The 11,188-nt window shown below is 45.0% G+C and overlaps 1 protein-coding gene across 1 annotated transcript in view; it reads right to left on the reverse strand.

Moving 5' to 3' along the window:
• Nucleotides 1-7,860, reverse strand: part of nlgn4xa (neuroligin 4 X-linked a) — a 73,906-nt gene extending 66,046 nt beyond the window's left edge. The window contains exon 1 of the mRNA XM_020652339.3: nt 7,494-7,860. The gene's annotated coding sequence lies outside the window, so the exon portion shown is untranslated. The remainder of the gene's footprint in view (nt 1-7,493) is intronic.
• Between the last annotated feature and the right edge of the window lie 3,328 nt (nt 7,861-11,188).

The following is an 11,188-nucleotide window of genomic DNA, read 5'->3' on the forward strand; positions in this document are numbered from 1 at the left end:
TCGCAAACTAAATCTGCAGAGGAGGAACCGATCTCAGTGGGATGTGTTTTTTGTTCATACTTTTTGCACCAGAAGTAAACACATTTTAAGTTTGCTTAAATCTGGAATCGACTGCTGCTGACATCCGGCAGAGCTCAGGAGGAGACGGACTGACACGTGTGCACATAGTCTGCAGGAGGAGAGTTGTTCCTGAAGATCGAATGATAAAGTTTTGACAGATACCGCGCGCAGAGGGGATGCTCCGTCTGCAGACGCAAACTTCCTCCAACCTCACAGTATCAGAAAATAAAACTGAAAAGAGATGAGTCAGGATGTCACATGCAACAATCTCTGTGCATTTTAATCAATCTGGCTCTCTTATTAGACCTCCTGAGTGATTCATTTACAAACTCCTCCAGCAGGAGCATGCAGCAGTTTATATTCTATCTGTCTCTGTGGACTCTGAGCACCTTCCTCACATTAAACAGTAAATGCATCGCCTCCATCTTCCAGCCGTATTCTTCATAAAAGCCGTTTGTGTGAAGGAACTCAGACAAACACGCTGCGAGTCCACCACTTCACAGATCGCCGCACTCTTAATGGAGCGTCTCCACAAAGTGTCAGCAGCTGTGGGACCGAGCACGTCCACGTATTGATCAAGCTGACTGCGAAGCCATATCACAGAGTGGACAGACACGCACTGCTGACATTTCAAAAAGAGTATTTCATCCATTCGTCTCCACCTCAGCATCGTGGAGCTCCACTCAATTAAGAGTCTGCGATGTTTGAAGTCATGCTGAGGTCACGCTCGCTCCAAAAGGCACGCCAGGAGGAGGCTCCATCACGATGCACGTTTGTCAAAAAGTCTCTCTATCTGGTCACATCTCACCCGGAGCTTCTTAAAAGGTTTTTACTTAAGACGTGATGCTGCATTAGTCACATTTTAGATCTTTGGAAATGATTCAATTCAGCTTTGTAGATTTTTAAAGGTCACATATTCTGTAAAATCCTTCTGAGCAGGCTCTCTGAAGTACAGGGGGCGCTGTGCTTTGGCTCAGGCTGTCCAAGATCCATCAAGATTTCTTTGACAGGAACAGTCCTGTGCAGCCACACCAAAAGTTATTATCGAGTTTTAATTGGTGCAAACTGAAGCACTAAAACAAACTCTGCATGCATGGTTCTGTATTCTGCTTGAGGCCCTCTTCCTCATTTCCGTTCATGTTGTGCTTTTTAGGAAGTAAACTTCACATGCTTTTAATTTAATTACCACAAACTAACAGCGGGATGGATCGGGAGCCTTTCCGTCCCCCGGGGGTCCGGGGACGATGCCCACTTTGGCCAGTTGGTCATCCAGCTCTGCTGCCAAGAATATAATCATGAGGGATAAACTCTAAATCCTTTCAATATTTATTTTTCGGGCTCAAAAGTTGTCAAATGTAAGACATAATGACGAGTCCATAAATTGAAATAGAGCGAGCAGAACAGGAATCTCTGACCGTCATACATCCAAATACCAGAACGACATTTTATTATTTAAAGAACATCTCAAAGCTACGCTTCTTCATATCACAAAATGTGTGCTCTGTGTGCACGATGATACAAATAATCTAAGAATTCAACCTATTCAGAATCACGCAGCCAGAGTCCTGACATGCAGCGCCTCCTCTGTGCTCAGACGTCATGTATGCACATGTTCCTTTAACCCTTTGAGGTCCAATCAATGTTATTAAGTGTAACAACAGAAGCATGTTAAAGGACACGGGGCCAAACTTTACCTGGAGAGAAGAAGACCGAGAGATGAAAAGTGTGATTTGAGCGTAATCTTTGGGGGGAACTAAAGTGTTTCCACTTAAAGTTGTTATTTTTGTTCCTGACAGGCTCAGGTTGTTACTCTCAGTGTGTGACAACATTACAGGAAGGATCCCTGCAGAGATCGAGCTTTTTGTTAAAATGGGAACATCTTTATTTTCTTCACAAAAAGCTGCTACGTCACTCTTTTCAAAGCCACCAGACTCCACTGACAAAAACTATGATTTAATTATACAGAACACAGAACAGGCTCGTCTACCACAGCGTCCAGGATCTGAGGGTATTCTGCTGGATCAGACTAACAACCGGAGTCATTTAAGTCACACAGCAACACTTTCAAACTCACAGATTAAAGCTGCATGTGACCAGAAACTGTAAAGTTCTGCAGGGGGAAATGACTGTTTTTATCAATATGGTCTGGTGTCTTTGACGAGAGCGACCAAACAGCTGAAGAAAATAAAGATGTTAGTCTTTAACAAAAAGGTCGATCATTTCTGCAACGTTGTCAGACACAAAGAATAACAATCGAAGTCTGCCAAGTGACAAAAAAAAAGCCGTTTTCACACATGCAGCTCACCCTGCAAACATCAGGAGTATTTCAGGAGTTTTCTGCAGGTGTGAAAGCACTTATAGAAACTTTTAGCCTTTGCTTCCAAAAGGTAACGTTTGCAGCCTTTACGGCCTGTTTCATGTCTGCAGGCTGAAGCAATCGAATGCAGGGAATCCCATAAAAGTAGTCATTTACACATTTTCTATAATAGGCCCGGGTACAAATGAAAACAATGTGTGCAGCTCCATTTCAGTTTTAGTGTCTCACCGAGAATATGGCGGCACATTCTGCAGCCTCTTCAGTGTACATTGATTTGATTGCATCGTTTTTGCTGTGTGTCTGAGTGCGCACACACGGGCTGTTCGTCACCGGCTGTTTGCCCACAACACAGCGCTTATATAATGATGACATTTACCACTAAATGAAGAATACCAGCGTCTGTGTCTGCCTCACGCAGCCGCTCAGAAATGGGCTGAAAGCAGAGGCGCCCCGCTCTGCACAGGTTGAAGTGCCGCTCATTGTTCACTCAGGTTACGCGCTTGTGAATGCGATAAATTGACACAGTGTTGGCTGTTTGTAATAATGGGGCGTTTTTTTTTATTTTTATGACAAAGCGTCCTTCAGACGGCGTGGGGTGAATGCAGAGCGCGCTCGCTGCCTCTCCTCTGCAGAAGCTCACGGGAGATTGCAGACGTTGTTCCCTCTTTTAATGATGAAAGGAGATAAGTCTTATGAATATCAATGAAGGCGTCCGCTGTCAGTTGCATTTCAATCATAATGAAATGATCCCGTCACAGGCACCCGGTCCTCCTCTCTATGAAATGTCACGGACGCTCCGGACCGCTGCAGATGGTAATTAGCCTCAAACACACTGGATCTAGTATATGATGCATGTGTTATGAAGAGCAGGGGAGAGAAGCTTCTGAAGCGTCGTGATGAGATTTACCTGAGCCATAAAACTTTATAGAATGGCATCCTTTCAGACGTTAAATATTCTTTATGTCAGGACTGGAAATCGTCTGTGTGCTTCATCAATCAGGAGAGGAAATAAACTCAAACACAGTCAGTTTGATTTCATCGTTTGCTGGGAGAATCTCCCAAACTTTACTTTCATGAACGGCTTCCACTTGAAGCTGAAAGCAGAGGTTGAAATGAGGCGTTGTTTGTGTTCCTTCATATTTAACAAGAACACCTAAATGAGGACGCTGAGGGAGGTCGTTGTCAAGGACGCTGGTTACCTTCCCGTTAGGAGACGACCGACTGAGCCACAGCCTGAGCCAGAAGTTTTCTACGTGTAAAATTCTGTCAGGATGCTTTAAACTTCGACTTGCTCTGAGCTCCAGTCTTCATCTTTCTTACTTTGCAGAACACTCACAATTTGAGCATCTTGCACAAGTATTCAAACCCCCCGAGGCGTTTCTCCTTTCACACTCTTCATCCTGAGAATCGATGCACCGACGGCCTCTTAGCGGTTTTATCAATATATTTATTTGGGAGCAGATGTTTGATGCACAAGTTACCTGAAGAGGAGCGGCTGCAGCTGATTCAAGGTACTCAAAGTGTTTGCAAAAGTCACATTCGATAACTCCGACAAAACGAGGATGTTGCTCACAAAGGAGCATTTTGCTATGAACCCTCAGAGAATGTGGGATTAAAAGTTACAGTGCTTCATATTGAGGTTATTTATGCTAATCAACTGCTCATCATTGATCGTTTTCTCGTCCTGAATCTAAAGTGCAACCTGAAGTTTTATTGACATCAAACCTTGTTTGTATGTTGGAGAGAAACTCAGCAGACTAAAGTCAAACTTAGATTTTCTCTAAATGTTCAAACGATCAAAGTGAGATTCCTGTGCCAAAGAATCGACCTGATTCCACGTCTTTTATTCATCTCCAAAAATAAAAAAAAGGAAAAAAAGGAGAAATGTCTTCTAACACAAACATTTAGTCTCTTTCTCTGTGAACAAACTGAACACAGCGCCACGTCTGTCTCAGAGGATCGACTGTTTGAAAATCTGAGTCATTATCCTCTTTTCAAAGATTGATTTCTATTCTGCTTCTGTGTTTGCTTCTCCTGCCTCTGAGGAACGGCCAATCAGAGCAGCAGGTACAAACGCGTTAAACTCACTCGTGTTGCACGTCGTTTGATCGATATCTATAGGAAACCAACCGTAGATCCTATCTATCACGAGGATGCAAGGAGCAGGAACCTCCCTCAGGGGGCCCCATCGGACACTCACGCTCGTTGTCCTGCTAAACGTCTCATGCATGAAAGTTTGTCAATGACAGTTAACAGAGAAACATGAAGAGGAGCCACATGAGACGTGTGGCTGCAGGAGCTGGGGATTGAACCCTCGACTCTACCAACCGAGCCACAGCTGTGCCCATGGCAACTACGTTTATAGCTACGACTTAGACTACGACTTTAGCATTATTTCAGCTCGACATAAATACATAGAATAGAATAGAATAGAATAGAATAGAATAGAATGACTTTATTGATCCCAAACTGGGAAATTGTGGCGTTACAGCAGCAGGTTATCCAAACACACAATATGAGTAAAAAAACACAATATTAGCAAATTTAAACACAATATAATATTAAATACAAAGTAAATAAGCACTAAAAATATCAAAACTAAGAATGTGAATATATACAACCAGGATTTAACTAAGCATTACTAATTACTAATAACTTGTTCTGTCTGTTCTAGCTGCTGATGAGCAGAAACATTCTTCATTTCTCTTCTCACATGTGCAGGAGGGAAGATCTTATTCACATTAACCTGGCCGAACTTTGAACACTTTTGCATCCACCTGTTGAGCCCTGCTCGTGAAAAACTAAGATGTCAATTAAGGCTTTCAAAATGAAAACAACAGAAACAGGTTTACAAAATGAGTTGGTTTCCTCGACATGGAAGGAAAGATTTGAGTTCATGTATCCCCTTCAGTGTCTAAAATCCTCCCAAAGTCACAAATTCAACCAAATCTAGTCAACATTGGCCAAGGCCCGAGGAGAAATGCTAATGCTATCAATCCTACATGCACTTAGAGCAAACACACGCAGCAGAAGGTCTCACTGTGCATTAATCCCTCCTTCAGAGCTCTGCTTACACACAATAAAAGACAACCGTCACACATCATGACAACACAACATGTTACACAACTCCAGCTGGATCTACCTGTGAGTCATGTGTGCGTGTGTGTGTGTGCGTGCTCAGCATCTGCATGTCAACCACGAGCTGTCAGATAGATAAGTTAATGTAACACATGACAGGAGGCCTGCAGTGGAAGCGATGACATAATGAGAGGAGCAGACTCAAACTTTCTGCATTCAATTAAATCATCTTGCACGTTCTGCAAAGGGCAGCAGGGAAGATTTGGGTCAGTGTGAAAGTAATAAGATTCAAAGTAAACTCAGAGTCCATCTTTTTAAAGGCAGAAGAATAAAACCAATTTCCTGCTTCTGTCCCCTGACATGTTTTTTTTGTTTTTTTTTATTGTTCCAGGAATCCTTGATATGATTTTGGAACGTGACAGCACGAGTGGATTAGCGAGCCTGCTCAGCGTGATGTGTGCATGTTGGAGATATTTGACTTTTTCATCTCTGGATGACCTGAATGCGTCCGTGCAGTTTGTTGGAAATTGGAGAAAAACATCTCAGGAGAGGAGGAATGATTGAAAGAGGATGACTGAGTTTTTTTTTTTTTTTTACGTTATTACAAGATTAATGAAAGCTGGAGATGTCCTGCTCTCTGAATCTCTATCACACAACGATCTCAGGAGGAATATTCTTCAAGTCACGTCTCCTGCAGACGCTCGGAGGTGAATCTTACACCTGCATGGCCATTTTTTATTCCTCTCTGCTAAAGATGGCGAAGGAAGGCAGCCATTCACAGCACTTTAAATCTGAGATATTCAAGTTTTTAAGGATGACTCTCGTTTAAGACACATTTATGACCATTCATGGACCATTTTGCAACATAGATGCACACCTGAGCAGGTTATGAATGCAAAAAAAAAAAGGTTGCACCTACGCCTGTCGAGCACACACACATCTCACAGCTTTTCTGCAAAGACGACGACAGATTTGAGAGACATTTGTGCCCTCATGCATAAGCCTTATTATCTTTAAATCCACTCTGAACATGATCATTTAATCTTGCAGCAGGTGTGTGCATGACAACACACACACACACACACACACACACACACACACACAAGGTCATCCCATGTTACAGCAGCAGCCTGTGGGGAAGCTGCAGCTCCTCTGCAGAGGGAGTGTGAATGCCACCCAGCATGAATACAAGCTGAAAATCACAGCATTAGCAGCAGTGTAGCTGTAAAGAATCATGCACAAACCCCACTCAGCCCTCCACCACCACCAGCCCCCCCCCCCCACACTCTTTTTTCCACTTTCCCTGAAAACCCCACATCCAGATATCCACACCACCATCTTGTGGCTGGATGGAAAGAGACGCGCGGCGCAGAGAGGGGTCTGGGGTTCTGGAGATGCCGGCAGATTTCTCCCTCAGCTGCAGCTCATTCACACACACACAAACACGAGTTGTGCACAAAACGCAGGTGTGAAATGGGCTTTGAATGCTTTGCCATGTCGAAGGAAAAAGCTTCGTGCTGTCCGTCCTGTCGCATTAAACTTAACCGAGCTGTTGCACCGAGTTTTGGATAAAGCACCGTCACAGTCTGCGCAGGAAAAACGCTCCAGCACAGATTCTCACACAAAGAACAAAAGATGAATTTACAATGGGATGCTTTTAAATCGGTGTAGTGAGTGCTATCTGTAATGGGAGCAGCCTTTTAGCACCATTCTGTCATCATTTAGGCTCAAAAAATGATCAGCTGGAGTCTGGTGAAAGTGCGCAAGAGCGAGCCTCTGCTGCTGCGGGATTTCTAGATAAAAACCTCAAAATGAAGCCCAAATTAGGAGATTTTTCATGCAATAGTTAAAGGAAAAAACGATGGTCCAGCTGAGGGAAACAGTGGATGTGTTGGATTTAGATTACGCGTCCGGACAAGCAGACAGAGGAGCACGGAGGAGGGGGGTCAGCGCAGGAAAACGCACAGAAATCAGCCGCTGGTCTATACATTAAAGTCTCTTTTCCTGCCGGAGGGAAAAAGCCCGACAGCTCACTCACCTCAACCCGGATCTGCACCGCCTCACTCCGCTCTGTAAGTCCCGACTTGACGCCCAAAACACCCGACACACGAAAAAAAAATAGAATAAAGTCCACGTCCAGCCTCCCGCTCCGCAAATCCAAAGTCAGAAGCGCAGCACTCCCGAAGCACTGAAGGCAGCCCAACCATACGTCCTGTGTGCGTGTGTGTGCGTGCGTGAGTGTGTGTGTGCGTGTGTGTGTGTGTGTGTGGTGCGGGAGAATAGAGATGCGGCTTTATCAGCGCAGAAGATGTTTCAATGAGTCATTGCAGAGGCAACGGGAGCGCTGCTGAATCTAATTGCTCTCATAGAGAGAGTGTGTTCCGAGGACAAGATTAGAGAGAGCAAGCAGAGCTCTCTCTCTCTCTCTCTCTCTCTCTCTCTCTCTCTCTCTCTCTCTCTCTCTCTCTCTCTCTCTATTGGACTACACGGCCTGAAATTTACTAAGCCTGCAGCCAATGGATTGCCGCATTCTCTCCATCACCCCTAACCAGCCGCTGTGTTGTGGCAGCTCTGGCACCGGCTGCTGCTCCGACCGGGACCCGGGGACTCCCGAGGGTCCTCCTCAGAGCAGAGCGTGAGAAATACTTTACAACACCAAGCTGATGTAAGAAAAATCGTTTTCCAACAGCTATTTCTCTGGATGAAATGCCTGTTGATGCAAAGGAGATCTATGTCATGAGAAACAAGGCCGGATTAACCCACAACAGGGCCCTCAGGGCGGAATCAGCTGAGGGGCCCTGACCCCCATATTACCCTGATTGTGTTTATTTATAACTAAAAAATTTTATAGGAGATTAACTTCTTCAACAGTTTTCACATATGAACTCCTGAAACTATCTCGATGACTTCAGGAGGACTGCTCCTCACCTGGATGTTCACACATGCACCTCGCAGCAGCCTGAAATATCGGCCGATAGGAGCGTTTCAAGAGACTATCAGTATCGGTTAATTTTATCGCAGATATGTGGCGATATACTAGATTTATTAATCTGTCAAATAGAGTTTAATTTCAGTTTCCTTGTATTACACCAGCAGTTCTCTGTCACCAGCAGAGGGCGCTATATGGATTAAAACAACAAGCGGTGACGCACGTTCATGCTCAGTTACTTTTCAGTCGAGTGACCAACTTCTCCTCATCATAAATCTTTTCCACAAGTGTTTGATAAAACAATAAATTCATCTATCTCTACTGAATGTAACATAGATGTAAGAAAGATATCGGCAGATATATCGGTATTTGATTTTTTTCTCTTCCCAATATCGATATCAGTATCGGCCCCAGAAATCTCGTATCAGTCGGGCCTTTTAAAAAGTTGCATCTGTTCAGGGGTCCAGGTCATTAGTAGGCTTACTGTCGCTCTTTGGACATTCTTATTTTGCTCAACCCTGAACGTTATTAATGAAACACTTCCTCACATCCTGTTGGTCGTCTTCATCTTTTCAAAGACTTCTCGTCGTTCAGATGTGGATCTGCAGATAAAGGCTTCATGGATGCAGCTCACACACACGCTTCATTTGATCTCAAGGAAGCAACGATGTGAACAGATCATATCTCTCCCTTCAGCCGTCTACGTCTAAATTTAGATAACGATAAAAAAAAAAGAAAAAAAAGAAGGAAGAGACGGATGTTAAGGCTGTCAACAGGCCTCCCCGTGATATCAAGGTCAAGTTCATTTCAAAGCCGCACGCTGCTCCTCATCATGTCAGAGGAAACAGAGCCACATCCGGACCGCCGAGCCCGAAGGACGAGACGCCGGGCCTCCCTTTGATATCGCCATCATTTATTCCCCCTCCCTGCATCAATCCCTCGGCGGCGGTGGGGGGGTGGGGTGTCCTCGAGCTGATAGAAACTTTACAGACTTTCATGAGTCTGACGAGAGGACGCTGCCTGTGTCGTCCAAATCTAACGATGAGCATGATTACAAGTCTACCTGCAACCTGTGGCAGCACAGACTCAACCTTTCACCTTTCTGCTCGTTTATGAGCGTGCACGCTGCACCATGGAGACAGAGATGTGATATTCCTCAAAGCTGCAGCCACAGAGCGCAATTTAATACAAGTATTCCCAAAATCAGATTCCGTATTCATGATGCAATAAGCTGCACTTCAATTTCTGTCTGATTTAAACAGTGTCGTCCTGTGTGATGATTTTCACTGCACAACGTGTATCGTCTCTGCAGATGTGCAGCTCCTTTAGAAACATCTGTTTTCTCCAGGTGGAGTTTGTAGTCCTGTTAGCTACCTGTACTCTAGGTGAGCTCTCAGCCGAGAAATCCACTCATTTTCATGGGAAAAGCTGCATTCTGTATCCTTAGATAACAAGATAGATGAGTCAAGATGTCAAGAAAATGAGGCCCGCCCACAGAAATGACTCGGGATCGATCAGTAGCCTTAGCATCCTGGATGACCCTCACCTCCTCGTTCTGGCTGTGACTGGTAGTTGAAGTCGGCTTTAAAAACGTTAAGTTCCTGTTGGGCTTCAAACGCTCCGACCAGCTTCCTCATTTTCTTCTCCTTTCTTTTTTTAAGCTGCCCAACTTTTGTGAACGACAAAACACGATCCAGTATCGTAACAGAACAGTTCAAAACGCTCATAAATTCAGCAATGAAACATGTATTTTAGTTGCTTGTTAAGTTGAGTATTAGGGTGAAAATGTTGAGATTGCTGCTTCGATTTTGGGATGGACCTTGTTTCTGATGACCTCAGCTGGGCCCCAGAGACCGGCCTTGCTCGTTAAGATCGGGAAATCCTCTTACGCCTTCAGTTTAAAAGCACTAAGGACTCAGAGTGATATATCACCCTGATGACTTCTGTATAATTATTTAGATTAGCACAAAAGGAGAACATATGCTACCTCTGCTTTAAAAGAAAGAATGGAGAGCAGCAGTGAGCAAGTGCAGCTCCATGAGATCCGCGCGGTATGGAAAGAAGATAAAGCCGGGAGTACAGTGGCAGTGGATGGAGTGTGTGTGGATGGATGGAGCGTGTGGCCGTGTGCTCTCTTGCAGAATGAAGAGACTGTCAGACCTGCAGACTTACAGAGATGAGGGCAGGAAGTGTGGCGTTTAATACTTCACCGAGGACAAGCCCGGCCTGTGATGATTTAGACAAACAGTGGCAGTAACCGCATGCAGAGAGAGACAGAGACGGGGAGGATCTGAGACAAAGAGGACTCCCTCTCCTCCTCTGTGTTTAAGCTCAGACAATCCCTGTCGCCTCGGGGTAGCAAGGAGATACATAAAGGCAGCGGAGGGACCAGCGAGGCATGACGATGGGATTCTTCAAGAGCAGCCGGCTCTCCGCTGTTGACACGAGAAAGACGAGAACGAGGCAAACACTTAACATCGACGTGCAGAAGAGTCCGTGTTGACGAAACACATTTGAAGCAGATGCCTTCTGTTGTATCCATAATCTTTAAAGAAGCAATCAGTAACATTTTACAGCGTCTGCCCACAGAACAACCACGCGGTGCCAGTGATCGATGCCAGCCGCTGTGCTCGGGGCTGCTGAGACTTCCTGCTCGCTACACAGAGACAGACTGTGTTTACGACGCAGTCACAACCTGGACACCCTGGGGGGGGCGGGGGGGGGGGGGGGGGTTCTCATCAGGGACCCGGGCGTGGATCCGAGTACGCTTGACCCCAAAGGCCCGAGTCTTCATGAAGAGATGT

This window comes from Labrus bergylta, chromosome 24 (assembly GCF_963930695.1).
Source record: "Labrus bergylta chromosome 24, fLabBer1.1, whole genome shotgun sequence".
Lineage (NCBI taxonomy): Eukaryota > Metazoa > Chordata > Actinopteri > Labriformes > Labridae > Labrus > Labrus bergylta.